The 18747-nt window shown below is 42.8% G+C and overlaps 1 long non-coding RNA gene across 1 annotated transcript in view; it reads right to left on the bottom strand.

Annotated features, from left to right (window-relative positions):
* Positions 1-15071: 15071 nt before the first annotated feature.
* The window catches only part of LOC135966524 (uncharacterized), a 100837-nt gene continuing 97161 nt past the window's right edge, over positions 15072-18747 (bottom strand). The window contains exon 4 of the long non-coding RNA XR_010579858.1: positions 15072-15498. This is a non-coding gene — a long non-coding RNA (uncharacterized lncRNA). The remainder of the gene's footprint in view (positions 15499-18747) is intronic.

Below are 18747 nucleotides of genomic sequence, written 5' to 3'. Positions count from 1 at the left end.
AGTGGTATGCATCCCACAGATAAGGATTTTTTTTAATGTGAACTCCTTGCCAATATTTTTACATTGGAAAATTGCACATAACAATCCATATTTAGAATTTCTTTTGAGAGACGTAAAGATCTGACAAAACTGAGATTGCAGTCTAGCATGGCAACATTCAACCATAGCTAAGTAACAGCCTCCTCCTTGGTGAGGCCACAGGCTCTGGTTCACTGTAGTCCACCTTGCCTGACTCTTCATTTATGCTCCTGCCTAGGCCAGCAGGAATTCTAATTTGAGACCTCTGAGTTCAGCACATAGTGCACTTAACAGTGGGTACCCGGTATGGTGGTGATACGGTTTAGCTCTGTGTCTTCACCCAAATCTTATCTCAAACTGTAATCCCTATGTGTTGGAGAAGGGGCCTGGTGGGATATGACTGAATCATGGGGATGGACTTCCCCTTTGCTGTTCTTGTGATAGTGAGTTCTCATGTGATCTGATTGTTTGCAAGGGTGTGGCACTTCCCACTTCATGCTCTCTCTCCTGCCACCATGTAAGACACGCCTTGCTTCCCCTTTACCTTCTGCCATGATTGTAAGTTTCCTGAGGCCTCCCCTGCCATACAGAACTGTGAGTCAATTAAATCTTGTTTCCTTATAAATCACCCAGTTTTAGTAAGTTCTTTATAACAGGGTGAAAACAGATTAATACAGGTGGGATCTGGGATAACATTAATCATGGTGGTGGTGGCTGATGTGATTGTTGTTGTCCTCATTGCTGTTATTGAGGGTTTGTTGTTGGAGATTCTATGTGGTATGAAGCCCATTTCAGATAGACAAAATAGACACAGATCTTCATTGCAGAAGCTTTAAACCAATGGGTGGATCAACATAGGTTGATTTTGTAAGACACTGCAAAATTCAAAGTGACAATGATTGATGAGGTATAGGAACAGAGGCTCCATAAAGAGAGTGGGAGATCATAAATTAGAGTTTCATTCTTCACTGTCACAAAGGGAATGAAAGATTCAGCCTACAGCCTCAGATATGAGACAGGCAGCCAGCCTGCTTCTGGGTTTTAGTTGTAAAGCCCTGAAATGTCCATGAAGAGAAGAGCCCCTGACTCCAAAGCTTGACCCAGGATGCCCCTAGGAGAGGCAGTTTTGAGCATTTAGTATGTGAGAGACATTGAAGGAGGTGCTTCACCTACGCCAGTTCACTGGGAGAAATAAATAGTGTGGACTTCAAGCATAGGGGCATAGTTGGCTGACTGGGTTCAGTTACTGGCTCCACGCCTTATAAACAGTGTGGATTTGAATATATAACATCCTTAAAATTTCCTTTTCCCAATCTATAAAATGGAAATTAACAGTATCTACCATATCATTTTCAGGAGGATTAAATTTGAGGGTTTTGCATGGTAGTTGGCTTATAGTAAATACACAATAAATAGCCATTGTCACTATTAGTAGTAGTAAGCCTCCTTTTATCAAGTGAAGAAACTGAAGACCATAAAGGCTAAATGACTAGCCCATGATTTTCAGATAATATGTAATAGAATCAGTATGAAAACTCAGGTATACCTACATAAGAGTATCAGTGATTCTGGCACCTTCTTTCCAATAATATCTCATGGCTGTCTGGAAAAACTACAGAGATCCTAAATGAGAAAGAGAGAGAGTTTGGATACTGACTTCAAAGTACAGCATTGAATTACCGTTGGTTTCTGAAACTTTCTTTTTTCTAAATCCCACTGTTCTAGCCACCACTGAAGCCATTTTCCAAGCACATGTTAAGCCTAGTTCTCTGTGGAAAGACAATGTCATCCATGCCAGGCACAAGTCCTGCTTAATAAAGAATGGCAGGGCAGGGTCATCAGCAAAGCTGCCTGGATCGCAGCCAGTCCTCCCACATGGAAGGCGAGCTCACTGCCACTCAACCCCACTGCCCTGGACGTTCTCCAGGAATGAGTGGCAGGCCCTGCCATGTGAGCAGGCAAAGGCCTGGGGGCAGTGGAGATAAAATTGGGAGACAGAAGAAACACATCAGGGATGAGCAAAAGCTAGACAGATGGTGTGGCCTCTCTGCGGGTGCTGCAGGAGCTACAGCAGCAAGCTGACTACATGGGCCAGGAAAGGGCAAAGAAGTCGAGTCCCAAAGGCACTAGGCTTGGCAAAGAACAACTGCCAGAAACTGAAGAACAGCATTAATGGACTACTGAAGAATTACACCCCAGAAGCATGAGGAGCTTGGCTGGGGTTGGTGGGGGAGAAATGGGGTTCTGTAGGGCAGAGGTGGAAGAGCCAGGAACACAGAGAAGGCAGCAGTTGAGAGGAATGACCAAAAGACTACCGAGGTCTAAAAGTCCAGAAACAGGAGATCATTAACACAGGGATGGTGGTCAGACTTAGGAAGTCTAAATGCAATAACACCAAGAGTATTCTGATGTCACAAGGGTAAGGCCAACTGCTCAGTTGGCTTTCTGTTGGAGGCAGTCACCATCCCACCGCTCAGAGATAGCCATTGTTGATGGGCATGGGCACATACATATAAGCATACATATATGGACATATACATATACCCACATACATTCTCAAATATTAAGAATGAAATACCATATTTATGTCATTCAGTATGTTTTCACTCAACTGGATCAGGAGCATCTGCCCATGTCTGTGCATGTGCTGCAACCAGATTACATTAGTGGTGTGACACATTCCATCATGTATACAAACCATGATCTACTTCACCACTCCCCTACCGGAAGGCAGGTGCAATAGGGTAGACACAATTTTTTCACTGTTACAAGCAATTCTTGTGATCTATTTCCTTAGGATTCAGTCCTGGACATAGGATTGGTGAATCAAAAGGCATGGGCATTTTAAAATCTTTTTACTATTTTGAGAAAAAGTGAAAGTGCACCAATTTACTTTCTCACTGGCAGCTTGAAAGGGCAGTTTTCTCTATGCTTCCCAACTCTGGGGATTATTATGATTTTGCCGATTTGCTAAGCAAATGAATGCCATGTCATTTTCCTATCTGCATTCTTCTACTTACTAAAGAGATTGAACACTTTTAAGTGCATTCACAACCCCTAAGTATAAGATTGGTCCCCAGCAGAAGAGACAGCACGGAAGGAGGTGAGATGGGCTATTGGCTGCTCAGACCCAGCCTCAGACTAATAGAGATCCCAAGGGCTGTACCTCAGCTTTGCAGATGTAAAACCTGTCTTCTTCTGTTCACCCAAGTGTGCTCTAGCTCTGAGAAGTTTGCCAAGAAAATTCACAAGAGATGGTTGCTACACAAGGATGCTAATTTACCAACTCACAGGTGAAGAAGTATAATTTTCACAACAATGGGAATATTTGTGACCAATGCCTATGATACTCCCTTCTAGAAAACAAGGAATCATAAGGTTGCTTGGTGACTATAAATGTAATGCTAGAGACATAGAAAAGCAGTGAGAGGTTCCTAGAGCCCAGAACACATTTGCAGACAAAGCTGGGGTCCACAGCCACTGAAGGATCCATTCTCTGGCTCTTGCTGTCTTGAGGACAATCGCTCTCACCAAGCCAAGTCAAAGGCCTGCTCCCTTCACAGATTGGCCAGGAGAGGGGTCTATGGTCATGGATGAGCCACATGATCAAAAAATGTCAGTCTCTGCTCTAATCTACAAAATTAATCAGTCCCACAGGCCATGGGCATAAAGCCAATAGCCTCAGGCTTCATTAGCACCCTACTGGGCCAGTCAATCTCTCTCTCCCCACTCCACCAACCCCATCTCTCTCTCTCTCTCTCTCTCTCTCCCCCTCTCTCTCTCTCTCTCTCTCACACACACACACACACACACACACACACGTGTGTGTGCTTTATTTCCTTGTTTCCTCATACAGTATTAAAAATGTTTTCTATTTTGCTTTAGTTCTTTTTTAAAAAATAAATAAATGTATTTTATGTCCCCAAGACTTTTGCCACCCACTGGCTCTCAAATTGGGATGTGTGTGCCCTGGAGGGTTTGCCGGGATTGCCAGGTTTGCTGAGGGATGGTAGGTGCCAAAAGATTAAAATGGCTCATTTATTTAAATGTTACATAATTGAAAACATTTTAAAAGTAGAGAAAATACAAAATAATATGTAGCAGAATATAAAATGCATGATTTCTTCGTATCAAACATGATTATTTAGAAGAAAAAAAAAAAAAACACCCAAAGAAATTCCAAGTTCCCTGCAGTGTCCAGTGTAACCTCTACCCAGCCCCGCCCACCCACCTCAGCTTCCAGCTGAGAGAGGGGTATGCATTTGGTGGAAAAGCTTAGGAAGCATATATAATTCATTCGGGTAAGGGTTGAGAGCAAAGGCTAGACTTGGCTTTGAAAACGCTGCCACCATTTATTAGCCAGGTGTCTTTGCATGAGTGATTCAATACTTCTAAGCCTCAATTTCCTCATTTGCTGAAAGAGATAATAAAATAAGTGATGGAATGTTTGATAGTCATGAGAGTCTATAAAATTTGCAAAATTGATTTTTAAAAATTTATCTATCACCAATCTCAGCTTAGCTCTCGAGCCTTCATTTCTGCTGACAGTGGAAAACTTTTAACCCTTCAGTATGAGGTAACTTGGTCCTTTCTAATTTAAGACTTTCTTTGGGGGCATAGTCACTTAAATTCAGGGTTCACCCTCAAACTTCCCCGTCCCTGAAAGGCAAGCAGGTCCAAGGGGATTCTTTCATAAGATCAGGGTATTAGGGTGGGGGCAGTATCTGTCTGCTCAGCTCCCATGGTAGGAGTCCACATCTGTTCTGGTCCATGCCAGAAGGGTCCATGCCAGCCATAGCCACTGCCAGACCCAGCACGGGGAATAACCCTCCCTGTTCTATATCTGGGTTGATCTAGTGTTGGTGCTGCCTGCTGGATGGTGCACAGCCTTCTCTGGCAGCTTTCAGCTGCCTCTTGGCCTCTCAGTATACAGACCCTCAGTGGGCAATGAAGGGTCCCTGTGGCTGGCGCCAGAGATACATGCTCCATCAGGGTGCCCTGCTCCTTGGTGTGCACCCCGTTACTCACTCAGGCATCTTCCAGGGCAGCATGCTGGCACCCATTCCCAAGCTAATGCTCACACTCTTGCCACTTGAGGGGCTGGAATGGTGGTGGGAAGGTTTGGTGGTGGATGTTTTTGTGAAGCCTCCTGGATAACCTCCCAAGTGTAGAAACAGCTAGAACTTAGGACAACTCTACCATTCATGAAGCAACGTCCTTGTTTATCCCTTGCTGCCGTATCTCCCTGTTACAAACCTCTAATTCTGAGGAACGTGGACAAAGGACCCTGTAGGTCTCTTTGAGCTGTTGCACATTTTGTTGAACAAAAGTCTTTATATGTTCCAAGTCCACAAAGAGAGCAGTAAACAAAATTAAAGTCTTGGTGATAGAAAATGAAACAAGTACTGAATAAAAAAGCAGCGGAGAACACTTATAAACTTGAAGATATACAAATCATGACTTGAAATGACACTTATCTCTTAAGTATCATGAGAATTAACTAATGTTGAGCTCCTGGAGAATATAAGTGATATATAAGTGCTAAACAATTTACATGTGCTGAGCCACTTAGGATGCTTATTGAAATACCACGCAATACTGATATTCCAGAAGATTAATCTTCCCCCAAAGCAAATGACTTCCAAAGTGGCCTGACAAATTACAAGGAAATAGCAGTTTTATGAATCTGATGCTGATGCTCTGTGCAACAACAGAACCAATACTAAAAGAGAAAAAAATCTATCACTATCTTGAGGACAGTATTAAGGTGCACGGGTAGCCACACCTGGCTTCCCAATATCAACAGAACAGCTTTCACGAAAGGGACAGCACATGAAGAAATGGGTTGGCCCTTTCAGCAAACCTTTTGTGAACACAAGTGCTGGCACTATGCTAGGTGCTGGGAATACAGAGATAAAATATGATCCCTGCCCTGAGGTCATTCATCTCCACCTGACGTCACTCCTGTACCCTCTATTTTGACAGTCTGCACCATCCCTGTAACTCTGCTGGTCTCCTTAGTCTCAACAACCTGGCAGTCACCTCAGATTCCTCCATCTCCCTCAATGCAAAATCCAATTAGTCACCAAGACCCAGGGTCACTGCTCCAATCCCCCACTGGTTGAGAGTAATCCCTGTACTTTCAGAATGCACTTGCTGGAGGTGAGCTACTCACTTGCGCATTGGAGAAGCCCCTGAGGCCTAGAAGCAGAGAGAGCAAGGAGGGTCTAAAAGCATCTTTTACATCTGCAGTTGAAATCACAGGTAGACCCAGGGATGTGGCACGGGGCACCCAAGCATCCACACCACCAACTATCGATCAAAAAAGACCACAGAGCAGAAAGATAAAATAAAATTCTCTCTACCTGCTCAAGGAACAAGGTGAAGAGCAAGGAGCAGATTTTTGGACAAAGGGGACATCTTTAAAAGGAGACATGGAAACAATAGCGGATAGAGCCACTTAGTGAAACATGGTTAGGAGCTCTTAGAGGCCTCCTCGCATTCATCTGAGCAGGCTTTTCAAACAATGGAGGTGGGAGTTGGAGGGTATTGTAAAACTGAGCTGGAAAAAAAAATAGGAAAAAAAAATGATGCTGGGCTTCATCCCAAAATATAATCATATTCCAAACTGAAGGATCTGAGAACCTTACATTTGAAATTTGCAACTTCAAGGAAGGAGTAACCAGGGCAATTATCTGGCCCATGTGTCCTACAATGACTGGCAATCTTCACTGCTGGCAAAATGTGCTTCCTGTACTTATCTGAGATTCCTGATACAATGTGACTGGGGGGCAAGAGCAGAGGATGAGGCTTGGGAGAGAGCTGGCACCCAGACAGCCTCTCTCCTCCAAAAGTACCTTTCTTCCCAGTTCACTGATGCCTGAAACTCCATGGAGTTTTTATTTGGTAGAAGGAATGAAATGCCCAGGTATCAAGTACCTCCGTGTGCCAGCTCTGTGCCAGAGGATTTACATATATTATCTCATTTAATACTCATGATGCTCTCTAATGTACATATGTTTAATCCCCATTTTACAGATAAGAAAATTAAAGCTGGGACTGGTGAAGAAACACTCCCAAGTTCACACAGCTAATAAGAGTCAGACTCAAGCTATACCCCCCAAGCCTCCAGTCTTTCCTTTAAACCATGTGCCTCCCTTAGGCTTGACACTTTTATCTCTTGATAACAACGCAATCACCCAAAAAGAACCACACACTTTTAGATATCACTAACTTCGCTCATTCATTCGAAGCACCTCTCCAAAGCACTTTGTTGGAGTCACTCAATTGCCAAGGATTTGTGGAGTCCTACTGTGTGCTAGGCATTATGCTAGGCACCAGATATACCTCAGTGGGTCTCACTGGGAGAAAGAGACACAAGCCAATTAAATAAAAGAATTACAAATTGCAAATTGTGGAATGTGTTGTGAAGGCAATCAACAGGAGGCTGGAACAGAACACACTAGGAGAAGGGTGGGCCACACTAGAAGACAACGTTCAAGACAAGATCTGGAGAGCCAGAGCAGCAGCCATGGCAGCTGGGAGAAAAGGCTTCCAAGCAGCAGGACCATGAAAAGATTCCAGACATGAAACCAGTGTAAAGAAGGCTCACCAGACTGGAGAATGGGGAGTGAGGGGAAGAAGCAAGTGCCAGGATGCTTGAGAAATAGGCAGGGCCAGAGCCTGTGGGCCTTTGTAGGCCCTTTTGGGGACCGTGGGCATTACGCTATATGCAATGGAAAATCATAATGAATTTCATCAAGGTAAGGATGTAATTTGATTGCTATCTTAAAGATTTCTCTGTCTGCACATGGAAAGTGGACTGTCACAAGTCATGGGTAGAGACAGAAAGGACAGTTAGAGAGCTCCTGCACATTCCGAGAGAGAGATGAAGACAGCCTGGATTCGAGTGGTGGCAGAGAGGTGGAGGGAAGTTGCTGGCTCTGAGGTCCTTGGAGACTGAACCACAAGGATTTGCTAATAGATTAGCTATGGGGAGAGAACAAGAAGCAGACTACTAGGTTTCTGCTTCAGAAATTAGGCAGATAGTGGAGCCAGGTACTGAGATGATTTGATAAGGGAAGAAAAGGAAAAATAATTTTGATTTTGAACCCATAGTTTCTGAAATTCAACTTGCTCTGAGAGGCATCTGAGCAGAGGTGTCTCGTAAAAATTAAGCTATGTGAGTCTGGGATCCAGAGAAGATTTCAGCTCAGAAAATACTTATTTTAGAATTTGGAGAGTGAGTAAAGGGGGAGGAGAAGTCCAAGGAAAAAGCTGACATTTAGAGATCTAGTGGAGGAAAAATGCAGCAAAGAAAACCGGGAAGGAATAGCCAGTGAGGTCTGAGATGAACCAGGAGACAGCCATGTTATGGAAGCAAGGAGAGAGACTGCCTTGAGGCTGTTCTAAGGTTGTGAAGAGGTGAAGGAAGATGCAAGAGTAAAATGATGAATAAGATAGAATGCTCGTTCCAGCAGAGTTCACAGACTGATGAGAAAGGCCAATATGATTGATGAAGGGATAAAAAGCTAGTGTAACATTTATTGAGCACTTACTATGTGACAGGAACTGAGCTAAATGATGTACGTGCATTATCATCAAAGCCCCGGGTGAAGTAGGAATCATTATTATCCTCATTTTACAGGTGATGCTCGAAAAGAGTTAGAGGCTCACCAATGTTCCCAGAGCCCAGGAAGTGTGGTATAGTGCACTGGGATTTAAAGATAGGCAACAGGACTCCCAAGGTGCCCTCCTAACCACAAAGGTATCTGCCTCTAGGCGGGGACACAGACATATGGCCTGCTTTGTTGCTACTCTCCTTGACTTTTTCCTGCTCTCTTGTGAGTCCTTTTTCAGGACCCGGGACAGCTCTTCTCCTTGCAGTGACTTTGTTCAACGCAGTGTTGATACAGACGCAGCCCCAGTCTGGGGGCTGTCAGTGCACTGAGCTTTCATGTTTCCCTCGCATGAGCATCCCCTCACAGCTACAAAGCTAACCTTGTCAGGATACTAAACCTTTGCCCAAGATCCTCACAGATGCCCCAACCCTAAGACCTGGCCCATGTGTGTTTAATCTTCATTTTAAACCAGAGATCAATCAGATCAGTCTCAGGCACTGTGACTGTGGGTTGACATGGCAGGGCCACTGGAACAGCAAAGGGAGTAATCATTGCCATTGCTGATAAAATGGAGAAAATGGAAGAAAAAGCTATTTTAGCTTAAATGGTTTCCTATAAAACAGTTTTGAAGGTAAAAGGTACTATCTTCTTGTCAGTGTCAACATTTCTCATGCTGGATAAGTGAAATTATGTTTCTGTCAATGACTAAATCTCTCCAAGGGGGAGGTGACATTTTGTTTGGTTTCTGGAGAGGAATGATTGGGTCTGATGAAACAGTAACTATATGGATGTATAAAGGACATTTGCATAGAACACAAATGAATATCGCTAGATTTCTAAACTAGATGCTTTAGAAAGCATCCACTGTCTGCAATGAGTGTATGCCCAGAACTCTTAAGCCTTGCATACACTGATTTTGTTCAACTGCCTCAATGAATATTTTTCACTGAATTTTTGCCAGTTGTTTGGGTGATACATACAGCCAGAGACTGATACTGCTTTCTTTATCTATTGTCCAAATTCATGTGATTTTCAGCAACCAGTATCCAAATAGATGCCTTTGGCCTCTCCCCTAGACCCTCTGGCAGTTCCACATTGCTGAGCCAGTCCCTGCTATGGTTTATCACCTGTTCATCTGAGACTCATTGTCTCACAAAACCTGGGCCTACATCACAGCTCAATATTCAAGCCTCCTGACCTGACGGTGGCAGGCATTGGGGTTTCCAACTTCACTTCCTCTCCGTGTGACTGATGACTTGCCAACCAAGCCCATGATAGTTAATGTCTCCAGCTCTCAGTGGAAATCTAAAAGACCTACAGCTGCAAAGGAACAAAAGGAATTGCTCTAAAGGGTTAAAAGCTATTCACTCTGGTGGGGCAGAGCCAAGGTCCCTTTTTCTCATAGCTGCTGAACTGAACTTTGCAGCTGTGTGGCATCTAGCATGAGTAAGTACCCTGAAAACCCAAAATCAGTTGTGAGAAATGGAAGCAGAAGCACAGCTTGTAGGCCACACATACGCGAGTTTGGGTGTAGCTGAAGTGGTATTCATGAAGATATTAAGGGGCATCTGTGTTCCACCTTATGGTACAGATCTGGGTGCTGTCCTTATATCTTGTCACAGCTAATTCTCAAATCAATGGTTGATCTAAGTCATAAACACCTTTTGGAAAGTTGTGAATGTGAAGCTTGGCAAGCCAAAATTACAAGTATATAAGAAGCAAAGAAAATGTAAGAGAAAAAAGTGAAGGACCATTCAGAAGGAGGAACTGAACAATTTTCATGGATCCATCTAAGGAATATAAGCAAATGGAACTTTTATCCCTAAATAGTCATACAAACAAAAGTAGGAATTAAAGTTTTTAAAAAGTTTTTCTAAATTATGTCATTACATAGGACATCCCATTTTCTCCCATTTCTTCTATACTCTTCCTTCTCCCCCCTCAAATAAATCAAATTTATAATTGAAGACATGGCTGATTATAATATTCTACACAATTTTATAATTCATCAAGATCAAATTTACAATATAAGATGTGGCTGATTATAATATTCTACATAATTTTGTAATTCATCAAGAAAAAAAATGCTACTAATTAAACCCTGCTAACACACACCTTGGTTTCAGAGATGTTAAAAGTGTTCATCATAAAATCTATGAACTGTAACGTACACACAGACACACACACACACACACACATCACATCACATCTGTCAATGAATTTCTCCAGTTATACTATAAAAACTGTCATCAATAACCAATTTTCCAAACAGGCTACATTTGTGCCACCCCTCAAAAGGAGGGAGTGGGGAGTTTGCAGTTTATTTTATGGCACATATTTGCTGCCTGAAGACAACTCAGTACACCATTGACAGATAATGGACCACATTTCATATTTGAGAAATGTGTCTTATTTTTAAAACTGAAAGCAGAGAAACTCATTAGATTTGCTTTCACTCTTGCTTCAGGATGGCAGGGCAATTTCCATCATATCTGCTTCTCTTTGTTTTCTTCATTTTCCATTCTCCTCTTTTCTTTACATTCATCTGTATTCTCTTTCTCTATTTTACTTAAAATCTCATTTAGTTGTCTCGATGGATCATTAATGGGAGCTGCCTTAAAGGTACTTAATAACTTATTGTACATGTTTATTACACTTGATAGGAAGTAATTTTACTGAAGCTCCTTTTGTCTCCTCGTTTACAAGTAATCTTGTGTCTCCATGCTGTAACGCTGTCCCTAAGAAAGTAGTATCTTTAGCATTATGTGTGTTTGTTATAACCAGGGAGATCATAATGGGAATTCATGAGGCTGAAAAGCAGGTACAGTGACTCCGTCTAAAAACAGCCCCGTGACTCCATCTAAAAACAGCCCCGTGCCTAACCATAATGAAAATGACATATTTATCTGGCATAATGTTCTCCACATCTAATAGTGGCCGTTTGCTCAAGACTAAGGATTTGTTCAGAACAGCCTACTCACTGCATTAACCATTTGTTAAAACCTTAGCTACATCACTCATACAAAAAGTTGATGCCAATTCATTAAAATTTAATTATTTATCAAGTCAATATTGCCATTAAGTGCCTAAAATTTTCACTACCACTCCGGCAAGGGCTAAGGATAGGTCAGTAACTGAGACATAGTGCCCAGCCTCAGGTTTAGCAGAAAAAGGAAATATATTAGAAAGAAATGTGCCCCCAACTATCCTCGATTAAATTAGCACTGGCCCTCCTGCACTTGGCCATCTGACCATTACCACCACCTTCTCAGGACCCTTGCTCCCCTCACCTGAGATAGCCAAAGCCTGTGTCTATAGCATTCTCATCTTCTAATCTTATAGACACCTTCAAAACATAATTCTTAAAGAAAAACAAAAGCATCGATAAGAGGCCTAGCCGATTCTATGACGTATGTCCTCTGCTTCATTTCTCTGAGACCTATAAATAAAAACTAGAACTTGTTTCAATTAGACTTTCAGCATGTGTCACCGAATAGAAAAAAAATAGGATATAAACCCTCAGGTGCTTATCCCCAGCTGCAATAATTATGAACAATCCTGCTATTTTGTTTTTGTTTGAGACTGAGTCTCATCCTTTCGCCCAGACAGGAATACAGTGCCATAATGTCTGCTCACTGCAACCTCTGTCTCCCAGGCTCAAGTGATTCTCCTGCCTCAGCCTCTTGAGTAGCTGAGATTACAGGTGCCCACCACAACTCCTGGCTAATTTTTATATTTTTAGTAGAGACAGGATTTCACTATGTTGGCCAGGCTGGTCTCAAACTCCTGACCTCAAGTGATCTGCCCACCTTGGTTTCCCAAAGTGCTGGGATTACAGGTGTGAGCCACCATGTTTGGCTAGTCCTGCTATTTTGATTTCATCTCTACACCACCTTTTTTTGTTATTGTATTTCAAAGCCAATCCTAGAACTTTTATTATTTTACCTATAAATATATCAGTAAGTATCTTTAAGTAATTGGAACTTTTTTCTTTTCAACATCACTACAATATTATCTAATAAAATTAATAGGAACTTCTTACTATCATCTACTAACTTGTCTTAATCTTTCATCATCTCAGAAATATATTTTTATAATTAATTGGTTCAAATCAGGATCCAAACAAAGTCCACACATAGCATTTGTTTTGTTAGCCTTTTAAGTCTCTATTTATCCAAAAGTTTTCTCTCCCATTCTTCCCCATGCCCTTTATTATTTGAATAGTCATTTGCCCAGTGGCTGAATGCATCCTTGGAGTGCCATCCAACATGCTCCCCTTTCCTCTGCCTCCCATATAACTGGTAGCTGGATCTAGAAACTTAATTATATCTAGGTTCAATATTTTTAGTCACAAGATGACATAGATAATGCTGTGACTTCCTATTGGGTCAGAATTGGGTCTGACCCAATTCTGGGTCTGTGCCTAGAAGGCACAGAATGTCTAATTGTCTAACTTTTAGAGATAATCAGTGGTAGGTTCAGATGATGCCAGCCTAGTCCATTCATTAAAAGTCTCTCACATGGGCCGGGCTCAGTGGCTCACGCCTGTAATCCCAGCACTTTGGGAGGCTGAGGCGGGTGGATCACGAGGTCAGGAGATTGAGACCATTCTGGCTAACACGGTGAAACCTCGTCTCTACTAAAAACACAAAAAATTAGCCGGGCCCGGTGGCAGGCGCCTGTAGTCCCAGCTACTCGGGAAGCTGAGAAAGGAGAATGGCGTGAACCTGGGAGGCGGAGCTTGCAGTGAGCTGAGATCGCGCCACTGCACTCCAGCCTGGGCGACACAGGGAGACTCCGTCTCAAAAAAAAAAAAAAAGTCTCTCACACGAACTTTCACCCAGTGTTTTTGGTGGCCATTGACAATCATTGCCTAGAGCCACTATTTCATTAGGGACTTTATTTTCATTAATCACTCCTCTCATGTTACAAGGATATCACAGAGTGATATTATTTACCCTCAAATTGGTTTCACTAAGTCAGAAAAAAAAAGCTAAAGTTCAAAACATTTTTAAAAGCACAAGAAACACTTCCGAAAATTATTCCAAAAAAATAAAAGTGGCAGCTTTCAACCTACATTCCCCATCTCCTTTAAGAACAGAAAACTGTTACAATAATACCTAAAAATTTCACACACTCCTCCTTGATAGTGCTTGTCCTTTCAACACCTATTGATTAGAAAAATGTAAATCATGAAAAGTTTCTATAAATTCAGTGACCCTCTAAATAGCTTTCTATTATGTTAATCAGAACAGTACTCTACACACACTTGAGATACAGCCAAGCATGTATCAGGGATAAAAGAAAATATTTTAAATTATACGGGGTTCAATCTTTCCTCCTCTTCTCTTACATCCCCAAACCGTGGACCCTCTAGAGAGCAAAGACTATAACCGGCTGGTCCAGCCCTGCGCTCTCCTCTGGCAAATTCCTAGTCAGGACTAAGCAGTGGGCGGCCGAGCTGACTCAGCCCAAAGAAGTGAGAGAGGCTGAGTTGATACACACAGTAATAAGCTCGTCAGCAGAGACTGGTGGAGAGAGATTATCTCCAGGCAAAGTGTCAGAGAAAGCTTGGGGGAATTTACAGAGAGCAAAGAGAAAGATTTTCCGACCAGATATGCTTGCCACCCACCCCACATCCACCCTTTGGCATTTTCAAAAGAGACTGCCAAGTCCTGAAATTCCCATCCCCATTATTCTGGATGCTAGGATTTTACATGACTTACACACATATGTCTCACATAGTGCTCATTTGACCTACAATGTTTCCTTACAGATCTCCCACAGCAACTCTAGGCAGCCTCCTTTCCTTCTCCCACCCCACTGGGATCTACAGTCCAGCTAGTGCTCACTGTGGGTATCTGGTACTTGGGTTCCTAACACTTCACTTAGAGGCACCATTATTATCACTGTCCTACAATAACACTGCATATTCTCCATTAAGGACCTCATCTACATAAATCCAGAAGGTGAACAAGTACATTCCCCCATGCACGGGAACCTGTCACACTAGAGTTTGCTCCCTATGACCAATCAGACTGCCCAGGGTACCACTGGTCCTAATGGCCATCGAGGTAAGGAAACCCGCAGGCCTGCACCCTGGAGCAATGCAAGGAGAAGCACAGTGAGGAGGGAGGAGAAATGTCATTTTACCCAAACACCAGGGGAGTAATGAGGGGCAAGTCCTCCTGCCTCTCCACTTCTAATCACATGAAGCTGCCAGCTGGAGAATAACTGTCCCACTGAGGCAAATTAAATTAAATTAAATTAAAAATAAAATAAAATAGTGCAACTGCCTGGGTAGGCTAGTGCTCACAGATAAGATATTAGGGTGATTGGGCCAGAGACCTAAACTTTGATGTTTGGAGGATGCATCCTTGGGGACCCAACCCAACCCTCTTTCCTTGACAACAGGCCGGTTGATACTTCTGCTGTTATTCTTCACTTGACTGAAGACGTTTTATTCAAGAATTCATGAAGTGAAACTTTCAAAATTTTGAAGGAATGAAGCAATTTGTTGCATGCAGTGCTGGCCCTACAGAGATGCTGAGAAGATAGGGTGCAGCTTCAACCTATCAATCAGGAAGAATTTGCAAAATATCTTGGATGAGTCAATCCCCTGGAAACAGCTCAGAGGAGGGGTGGAGACAGTCGGCCTGGGGAGAATGGTGAGGCTGTCAGACACACAGGGCCCAATCCTTTACTTCAACTTTTCTTACAGGACTCTTTTCCAAATATTCAGAAATCAGAAGGGACAGCTTGCCACGACTCCAAAGGCTAAGAAAGCTCTCCTCTTCAAGTCTCTGGCCCCAAATTCCCCTTAACCATTCCTTTAGAATTGCTCAGCAGGAACTTACTCCTGAAATGCAAATCAAAGGGGAAAAAAAACAATTATCATGTTGACACTGATTCCAGCCTTGAGAAATAAATCTTGACAAGAATAGCCACATAGCATGTCTCCTGAAAAACCACTGTGTCTGCCCCTCTCCTCCCTTCAGTGGAACTGAACAGTAGTGAAGTCAGGTTCAACATTCATTCATTCAACAGACATTTATTGAACACCATTGTGCTAAGGGGTACAGAGAGGAATGGGACAGATGGCCAATCCACAATTTCCTGATGTAACTAGGGAGACGGATAACTATGCCACTAACCTTGTCATCACATGGTGGAATAAGGCTATAGAAGTGAGTCTATCTTGAGATGGGTACAACATACTAATTCTTCAGTGGAGACTGAGAGAAAGCTATGCAAGGAGTGTGCCTTTGGAGTCACGTTTTTTTCCTCTCGATTTTTTGAAGCTGCAGGCTATGGCCCTGGGATAAGAAGAGGCAAGGTCCCACTTACCCCCAACTCAAGAAATTTCGTTTCTCAGATTTCTGAGTTTTCCAAAGCTCTCACCCAAGAATGGCAGTCACCTGAAGAGAACAATTCCTGTAGAAAAAGGAGAGCAACTGATCTAAAGCTGAGAACTCCTCCCCCCGGCGGGGGAGGGGGTTGTGGAGGAAGAAAGAAAAGGTAAATTTTAACAAATACCTACTCCAGATGGGCAAGGGCCAGCAAAAATAAGGGCAAGTCCAGGCCCTACTTTTTTTCACTAAAATTTTTTTGAGATAACTATAGATTCACATTCAGTTGTAAGAAACAATACAGAAAGACCCCTTGTATACTTTTCTCAGTTTCCCCCAATGGTAACATTTTGCAAAACTCTACTGTACTATCACAACCGGGATACTGACGTTCACACAATGTGCCAATCTTTTGCAGATTTCCCAGTTCATTTGTACCCATCTGTGTGCAGATTTTAAGTTCTATACAATTTTGCCACCCGTGTAGGTTCACATGTCCACAATCATAGTAATGGACAGTTCAGTTCCAACACCAAGAATTCCTGGCATTGCCCTTTTATGACCTCACCCATCTCTCTCTCACCACCCCTTCCACTTAGTTGCTAACCTCTGGCAACCACTAAACCTGTCTTCCATTTCTAACATTTGTCATTTCTAAACGTTGTGTAAGTGGAGTCATACAGTAACTTCTCAGGATTGGCTGTGTTTTCTCAGAATGCTTTCCTAGCTATTTGTCCAAGTTGCTGTGTATATCAATAGTTTATTGGTGTATTGATAGTTCATGTTTATTGCTGAGCAGTGTTCTATGCTATGGATGTGTCATAGTTTAACTCCTTACTACTGAAGGGCATTTGTTTTCAGTTTCAACTATCATGAATAAGGCTGCTATAAACATATTCATGTACAGGTTTTTAAATGCCCAGGGATATGGAATTTAGAGACCACATTCTCGGACAGGCTGTGTTTTTAAACGGCCACCAAGCATTGAAGTGACTCCACACAGATGAGCTGTGAATGCACTCCCATCCCTCAGATGCTGAGCTATCTGTCAAGATGGCTTCACAGATCCATCCCCACATGGCCTCCGGTCAGCACTATGACTGGCTTGGGGGCCCCTCAGAAGAACTAGCAGGAAGGAACACCAGGTATCCCACATTGCTTAGTGGAATTTCAAGCTATCCCAAGTCCATGTTTTCCCTCAACTTCTCCAACCAAAATGTGCACAAGAAAGCACTTGGGGAGTTGAGTAAATGCAAGTTCCTGGGCCCCACCCCAGAAATGCTGATTGAGTCAGTCCAGAGTGAGCCCAGGAACTTGCATTTATGACAAACAAAGCAGACCCCCTTTCTAGTATTCACACTTTGGTATAACTCCCGGGTGGGACCTGGGACTCGCTTCTAGCCAATGGAATAGGGTAAAGGTGATAGAGTCTCCTTCCTGTGATTAGATTATGGTATATAAGACTCCATTTACTAGAAGACCCTTGCTCAAGAGATCCTCCTCGCTGGTTTGATGAATTAAAAGGCCATGTTGGAAAAGCCCATGTGTCAGGAGCTACAGGCAGCCTCTAGGAACCGCAGGCAGTCTTTGGTAGCTGCGGCAGCTTCCCGCATTCAGCTAGCAAAAAGTCATGACCCTCACTGGACAATCACAAGGACACGAATTCCGTCAGCAACCTGAGTGAACTTGGAAGGGGATCCTTCCACAGCCTAACAATTAGAAGAGAATGCAGACCAGGCAGCCTATCATTAGTCACAGTCTTGTAAGGAACTAAGCAGAGGACCCAGCCGAGTTGCACCCAGGCTCCTCATCCACGAACACTGTGATAACAGATGTGTGTTGTTTAAAGCTGCTAAGTTTGTGGAAATTTATTACACAGCAACATGAAATAAAGACACCAGGTGACTCAAATTTCCACAGCAACAGGTATTTAACCCTCTAGGTGACAGGCAGGTGAGCAGACCTTACCCTAGATACCTTGAGAACCAATGACCCAAATAAAGGTGACTCTGAGCCTCAAGTGGCCTCCAGGACCAACCTGCCCTGAACTAAACCTTAGAAGGTTTTTGCCATTAAAGACCTATTTGTCCTTTAGGGGGTCCTTCAGTTCTTCAGGAGTTTTTCAGAATTTGAAATAACAACTGTCTCATGTCCCCCAGCCTGCCATCTTACTTTCCTCCTCAGAGGTCTCCCAGGGCAATAAATTTGGAGAACAAACAACAGATAATTTGTAGTTGTGCCCTTTTACCACTCTTTGAGGTAGTGGGGAGTTCTGGAAAAATCTCTGGGGCCTTAAATGCCTCAGTTTAGTCTTCTAATATCTGATTGATCACAGAATAAGCTTTTAAATGGCAAAAAAAAAAATCTGGCATGTACATATACAATTATGTGTACATAAACAAAAAATATGTATTTGTTTTGGTGTCTGTCTTCCCCTACACACACACACACACAGAATGGCAAGCACCGTAACACAAGGGCAGTGGTTTTTTCTGTGGTGTTCACTGCTGTATTAGAGCCTAGAACATTGTTTGACTCATATTTGCAGAAGGAAAGGAAAAAAGGAGGAAGGGAGGGAGGGAGAAAAGAAAGGAATGGAGAAGAGAGGGAAGATAATGAGATACTGTGATGGTCTCACATTCATGCCATTCCCTCAGGACCCATCTGATGACAGAGCTAATCAATGAATTTGTTCTCAGACTTTCATGGGTGATCATGGTTTTACCCCTTTACACCTTAAAGAAGTAACCAGTAGAAAG

This window comes from Macaca fascicularis, chromosome 12, assembly GCF_037993035.2.
Source record: "Macaca fascicularis isolate 582-1 chromosome 12, T2T-MFA8v1.1".
Taxonomy (NCBI): domain Eukaryota; kingdom Metazoa; phylum Chordata; class Mammalia; order Primates; family Cercopithecidae; genus Macaca; species Macaca fascicularis.
The sequence above is the reverse complement of the archived record's forward strand: the minus strand, read 5'-3'. Positions and strand labels throughout refer to the sequence as shown.